Source organism: Schistocerca americana, unplaced genomic scaffold, assembly GCF_021461395.2.
Source record: "Schistocerca americana isolate TAMUIC-IGC-003095 unplaced genomic scaffold, iqSchAmer2.1 HiC_scaffold_1456, whole genome shotgun sequence".
Lineage (NCBI taxonomy): Eukaryota > Metazoa > Arthropoda > Insecta > Orthoptera > Acrididae > Schistocerca > Schistocerca americana.
Genome location: NW_025725539.1, coordinates 23,478 through 29,477, shown reverse-complemented (window position 1 = coordinate 29,477; position 6,000 = coordinate 23,478). Strand labels below are relative to the sequence as shown.

At 50.1% G+C, this 6,000-nt stretch overlaps 10 non-coding genes across 10 annotated transcripts; all 10 read left to right on the top strand.

Annotated features, from left to right (window-relative positions):
• The first annotated feature begins 484 nt into the window (after positions 1–484).
• Trnat-cgu lies at positions 485–556 on the top strand. Its single transcript has one exon. It is a non-coding gene; the product is annotated as a tRNA-Thr (tRNA).
• Positions 557–859: 303 nt separating this feature from the next.
• On the top strand, positions 860–933 carry Trnan-guu. Its single transcript has one exon. It is a non-coding gene; the product is annotated as a tRNA-Asn (tRNA).
• A 688-nt stretch (positions 934–1,621) lies between these two features.
• On the top strand, positions 1,622–1,693 carry Trnat-cgu. Its single transcript has one exon. It is a non-coding gene; the product is annotated as a tRNA-Thr (tRNA).
• A 303-nt stretch (positions 1,694–1,996) lies between these two features.
• On the top strand, positions 1,997–2,070 carry Trnan-guu. Its single transcript has one exon. It is a non-coding gene; the product is annotated as a tRNA-Asn (tRNA).
• Positions 2,071–2,760: 690 nt separating this feature from the next.
• Trnat-cgu lies at positions 2,761–2,832 on the top strand. The gene has a single exon. It is a non-coding gene; the product is annotated as a tRNA-Thr (tRNA).
• A 302-nt stretch (positions 2,833–3,134) lies between these two features.
• On the top strand, positions 3,135–3,209 carry Trnan-guu. The gene has a single exon. It is a non-coding gene; the product is annotated as a tRNA-Asn (tRNA).
• Positions 3,210–3,898: 689 nt separating this feature from the next.
• Positions 3,899–3,970, top strand: Trnat-cgu. Its single transcript has one exon. It is a non-coding gene; the product is annotated as a tRNA-Thr (tRNA).
• Positions 3,971–4,273: 303 nt separating this feature from the next.
• Positions 4,274–4,347, top strand: Trnan-guu. Its single transcript has one exon. It is a non-coding gene; the product is annotated as a tRNA-Asn (tRNA).
• A 690-nt stretch (positions 4,348–5,037) lies between these two features.
• Trnat-cgu lies at positions 5,038–5,109 on the top strand. The gene has a single exon. It is a non-coding gene; the product is annotated as a tRNA-Thr (tRNA).
• Positions 5,110–5,412: 303 nt separating this feature from the next.
• Positions 5,413–5,486, top strand: Trnan-guu. Its single transcript has one exon. It is a non-coding gene; the product is annotated as a tRNA-Asn (tRNA).
• Positions 5,487–6,000: the final 514 nt, after the last annotated feature.

Genomic DNA, 6,000 nt, shown 5'->3' with positions numbered 1-6,000 from the left:
CGACGCCCACCACAAAAGACGTATTCTTTACATTCAATTTCAGCGTATACGTCGCGAGTGCCATATGACAGGCCTGTCTCTCGATGTCGATTTGTATTTGGTGTCTCTTAAGTGTCGGTCTGCAGTAGGCCGCTGTTGGCCGAGCGACGTGCAGTCGCCTTACATGAAGCCCCATGGGCAACGCCAGCGCCACTGTGGACAACAGCATACTGTAGCCAGAGAGAGGAGCCGAAAGGCGCATTTCGCAGTCGAGCCACGCTATCCCACAAGCTGTGCACTAGGTCAGGATTGCGCAGACCGCAAACTTTTGCTGGCCCGACGCTCGTCGTCGATCGTAAGGGCGAAACATTCAAGAGATTTGGAAAACGGCAATTTGGACAACCCCAGCAGCAGCTGTGTGCCAAATCCGATATCTGGTCGAGGGCTGCAAGATTCAGTATGATGAAGTAACAATTTGGGGATAGCTCACAAACGCTAAGCTGCCGCCTTCTTAGCTCAGTGGTAGAGCACTGGTCTCGTAAACCAGGGGTCGTGAGTTCGAACCTCACAGAAGGCATTCATTTTTAAAACCTTCCTGCAAGGAGCGGAGCTATCTCGAGCAACATCTAACACATGGCAGTACACTGAATGAAAGGGATGTTCTACAACCTATGACAAGTATTCTACTGGCCTCAGAGGTTTTCTGAATTCATAGGCAGAACATTGGTTTGTATGCATTTTGTAGTATAATGTCATGCTTGGCGATGTCATTCGTTTACGAGCCTCGCTACAGTGTGCATGCACGTTATCCATGTGAAGAGGCGTAAGCAAATGCTACCACTCGCGTTGATATACAGAGCACAAGGGAGCCAAAGTCAAGGCCTCCGTGGCGCAATCGGCTAGCGCGTTCGGCTGTTAACCGAAAGGTTGGTGGTTCGAGCCCACCCGGGGGCGAAATCGTTTTAACCGGCACCGAGGTGAGGACATACGTCAACTTTGTTAGAGATGCACAGCTAGTGTGACAATTTGGCTGTGTTTGAGTGATGCCACAGAGCCTTATACACATTCAGCCAAGTGACACTGTAGGTAAAAACATGGCCCTACACAGACGTTCTGCTGTTTTCCTTTTTATTCGTCATGTTTGACACTGCAGTAGAGCGACGCCCACCACAAAAGACGTATTCTTTACATTCAATTTCAGCGTATACGTCGCGAGTGCCATATGACAGGGCCTGTCTCTCGATGTCGATTTGTATTTGGTGTCTCTTAAGTGTCGGTCTGCAGTAGGCCGCTGTTGCCGAGCGACGTGCAGTCGCCTTACATGAAGCCCCATGGGCAACGCCAGCGCCACTGTGGACAACAGCATACTGTAGCCAGAGAGAGGAGCCGAAAGGCGCATTTCGCAGTCGAGCCACGCTATCCCACAAGCTGTGCACTAGGTCAGGATTGCGCAGACCGCAAACTTTTGCTGGCCCGACGCTCGTCGTCGATCGTAAGGGCGAAACATTCAAGAGATTTGGAAAACGGCAATTTGGACAACCCCAGCAGCAGCTGTGTGCCAAATCCGATATCTGGTCGAGGGCTGCAAGATTCAGTATGATGAAGTAACAATTTGGGGATAGCTCACAAACGCTAAGCTGCCGCCTTCTTAGCTCAGTGGTAGAGCACTGGTCTCGTAAACCAGGGGTCGTGAGTTCGAACCTCACAGAAGGCATTCATTTTTTAAACCTTCCTGCAAGGAGCGGAGCTATCTCGAGCAACATCTAACACATGGCAGTACACTGAATGAAAGGGATGTTCTACAACCTATGACAAGTATTCTACTGGCCTCAGAGGTTTTCTGAATTCATAGGCAGAACATTGGTTTGTATGCATTTTGTAGTATAATGTCATGCTTGGCGATGTCATTCGTTTACGAGCCTCGCTACAGTGTGCATGCACGTTATCCATGTGAAGAGGCGTAAGCAAATGCTACCACTCGCGTTGATATACAGAGCACAAGGGAGCCAAAGTCAAGGCCTCCGTGGCGCAATCGGCTAGCGCGTTCGGCTGTTAACCGAAAGGTTGGTGGTTCGAGCCCACCCGGGGGCGAAATCGTTTTAACCGGCACCGAGGTGAGGACATACGTCAACTTTGTTAGAGATGCACAGCTAGTGTGACAATTTGGCTGTGTTTGAGTGATGCCACAGAGCCTTATACACATTCAGCCAAGTGACACTGTAGGTAAAAACATGGCCCTACACAGACGTTCTGCTGTTTTCCTTTTTATTCGTCATGTTTGACACTGCAGTAGAGCGACGCCCACCACAAAAGACGTATTCTTTACATTCAATTTCAGCGTATACGTCGCGAGTGCCATATGACAGGGCCTGTCTCTCGATGTCGATTTGTATTTGGTGTCTCTTAAGTGTCGGTCTGCAGTAGGCCGCTGTTGGCCGAGCGACGTGCAGTCGCCTTACATGAAGCCCCCATGGGCAACGCCAGCGCCACTGTGGACAACAGCATACTGTAGCCAGAGAGAGGAGCCGAAAGGCGCATTTCGCAGTCGAGCCACGCTATCCCACAAGCTGTGCACTAGGTCAGGATTGCGCAGACCGCAAACTTTTGCTGGCCCGACGCTCGTCGTCGATCGTAAGGGCGAAACATTCAAGAGATTTGGAAAACGGCAATTTGGACAACCCCAGCAGCAGCTGTGTGCCAAATCCGATATCTGGTCGAGGGCTGCAAGATTCAGTATGATGAAGTAACAATTTGGGGATAGCTCACAAACGCTAAGCTGCCGCCTTCTTAGCTCAGTGGTAGAGCACTGGTCTCGTAAACCAGGGGTCGTGAGTTCGAACCTCACAGAAGGCATTCATTTTTTAACCTTCCTGCAAGGAGCGGAGCTATCTCGAGCAACATCTAACACATGGCAGTACACTGAATGAAAGGGATGTTCTACAACCTATGACAAGTATTCTACTGGCCTCAGAGGTTTTCTGAATTCATAGGCAGAACATTGGTTTGTATGCATTTTGTAGTATAATGTCATGCTTGGCGATGTCATTCGTTTACGAGCCTCGCTACAGTGTGCATGCACGTTATCCATGTGAAGAGGCGTAAGCAAATGCTACCACTCGCGTTGATATACAGAGCACAAGGGAGCCAAAGTCAAGGCCTCCGTGGCGCAATCGGCTAGCGCGTTCGGCTGTTAACCGAAAGGTTGGTGGTTCGAGCCCACCCGGGGGGCGAAATCGTTTTAACCGGCACCGAGGTGAGGACATACGTCAACTTTGTTAGAGATGCACAGCTAGTGTGACAATTTGGCTGTGTTTGAGTGATGCCACAGAGCCTTATACACATTCAGCCAAGTGACACTGTAGGTAAAAACATGGCCCTACACAGACGTTCTGCTGTTTTCCTTTTTATTCGTCATGTTTGACACTGCAGTAGAGCGACGCCCACCACAAAAGACGTATTCTTTACATTCAATTTCAGCGTATACGTCGCGAGTGCCATATGACAGGGCCTGTCTCTCGATGTCGATTTGTATTTGGTGTCTCTTAAGTGTCGGTCTGCAGTAGGCCGCTGTTGGCCGAGCGACGTGCAGTCGCCTTACATGAAGCCCCATGGGCAACGCCAGCGCCACTGTGGACAACAGCATACTGTAGCCAGAGAGAGGAGCCGAAAGGCGCATTTCGCAGTCGAGCCACGCTATCCCACAAGCTGTCCACTAGGTCAGGATTGCGCAGACCGCAAACTTTTGCTGGCCCGACGCTCGTCGTCGATCGTAAGGGCGAAACATTCAAGAGATTTGGAAAACGGCAATTTGGACAACCCCAGCAGCAGCTGTGTGCCAAATCCGATATCTGGTCGAGGGCTGCAAGATTCAGTATGATGAAGTAACAATTTGGGGATAGCTCACAAACGCTAAGCTGCCGCCTTCTTAGCTCAGTGGTAGAGCACTGGTCTCGTAAACCAGGGGTCGTGAGTTCGAACCTCACAGAAGGCATTCATTTTTTAAACCTTCCTGCAAGGAGCGGAGCTATCTCGAGCAACATCTAACACATGCAGTACACTGAATGAAAGGGATGTTCTACAACCTATGACAAGTATTCTACTGGCCCTCAGAGGTTTTCTGAATTCATAGGCAGAACATTGGTTTGTATGCATTTTGTAGTATAATGTCATGCTTGGCGATGTCATTCGTTTACGAGCCTCGCTACAGTGTGCATGCACGTTATCCATGTGAAGAGGCGTAAGCAAATGCTACCACTCGCGTTGATATACAGAGCACAAGGGAGCCAAAGTCAAGGCCTCCGTGGCGCAATCGGCTAGCGCGTTCGGCTGTTAACCGAAAGGTTGGTGGTTCGAGCCCACCCGGGGGCGAAATCGTTTTAACCGGCACCGAGGTGAGGACATACGTCAACTTTGTTAGAGATGCACAGCTAGTGTGACAATTTGGCTGTGTTTGAGTGATGCCACAGAGCCTTATACACATTCAGCCAAGTGACACTGTAGGTAAAAACATGGCCCTACACAGACGTTCTGCTGTTTTCCTTTTTATTCGTCATGTTTGACACTGCAGTAGAGCGACGCCCACCACAAAAGACGTATTCTTTACATTCAATTTCAGCGTATACGTCGCGAGTGCCATATGACAGGGCCTGTCTCTCGATGTCGATTTGTATTTGGTGTCTCTTAAGTGTCGGTCTGCAGTAGGCCGCTGTTGGCCGAGCGACGTGCAGTCGCCTTACATGAAGCCCCCATGGGCAACGCCAGCGCCACTGTGGACAACAGCATACTGTAGCCAGAGAGAGGAGCCGAAAGGCGCATTTCGCAGTCGAGCCACGCTATCCCACAAGCTGTGCACTAGGTCAGGATTGCGCAGACCGCAAACTTTTGCTGGCCCGACGCTCGTCGTCGATCGTAAGGGCGAAACATTCAAGAGATTTGGAAAACGGCAATTTGGACAACCCCAGCAGCAGCTGTGTGCCAAATCCGATATCTGGTCGAGGGCTGCAAGATTCAGTATGATGAAGTAACAATTTGGGGATAGCTCACAAACGCTAAGCTGCCGCCTTCTTAGCTCAGTGGTAGAGCACTGGTCTCGTAAACCAGGGGTCGTGAGTTCGAACCTCACAGAAGGCATTCATTTTTTAAACCTTCCTGCAAGGAGCGGAGCTATCTCGAGCAACATCTAACACATGGCAGTACACTGAATGAAAGGGATGTTCTACAACCTATGACAAGTATTCTACTGGCCTCAGAGGTTTTCTGAATTCATAGGCAGAACATTGGTTTGTATGCATTTTGTAGTATAATGTCATGCTTGGCGATGTCATTCGTTTACGAGCCTCGCTACAGTGTGCATGCACGTTATCCATGTGAAGAGGCGTAAGCAAATGCTACCACTCGCGTTGATATACAGAGCACAAGGGAGCCAAAGTCAAGGCCTCCGTGGCGCAATCGGCTAGCGCGTTCGGCTGTTAACCGAAAGGTTGGTGGTTCGAGCCCACCCGGGGGCGAAATCGTTTTAACCGGCACCGAGGTGAGGACATACGTCAACTTTGTTAGAGATGCACAGCTAGTGTGACAATTTGGCTGTGTTTGAGTGATGCCACAGAGCCTTATACACATTCAGCCAAGTGACACTGTAGGTAAAAACATGGCCCTACACAGACGTTCTGCTGTTTTCCTTTTTATTCGTCATGTTTGACACTGCAGTAGAGCGACGCCCACCACAAAAGACGTATTCTTTACATTCAATTTCAGCGTATACGTCGCGAGTGCCATATGACAGGGCCTGTCTCTCGATGTCGATTTGTATTTGGTGTCTCTTAAGTGTCGGTCTGCAGTAGGCCGCTGTTGGCCGAGCGACGTGCAGTCGCCTTACATGAAGCCCCATGGGCAACGCCAGCGCCACTGTGGACAACAGCATACTGTAGCCAGAGAGAGGAGCCGAAAGGCGCATTTCGCAGTCGAGCCACGCTATCCCACAAGCTGTGCACTAGGTCAGGATTGCGCAGACCGCAAACTTTT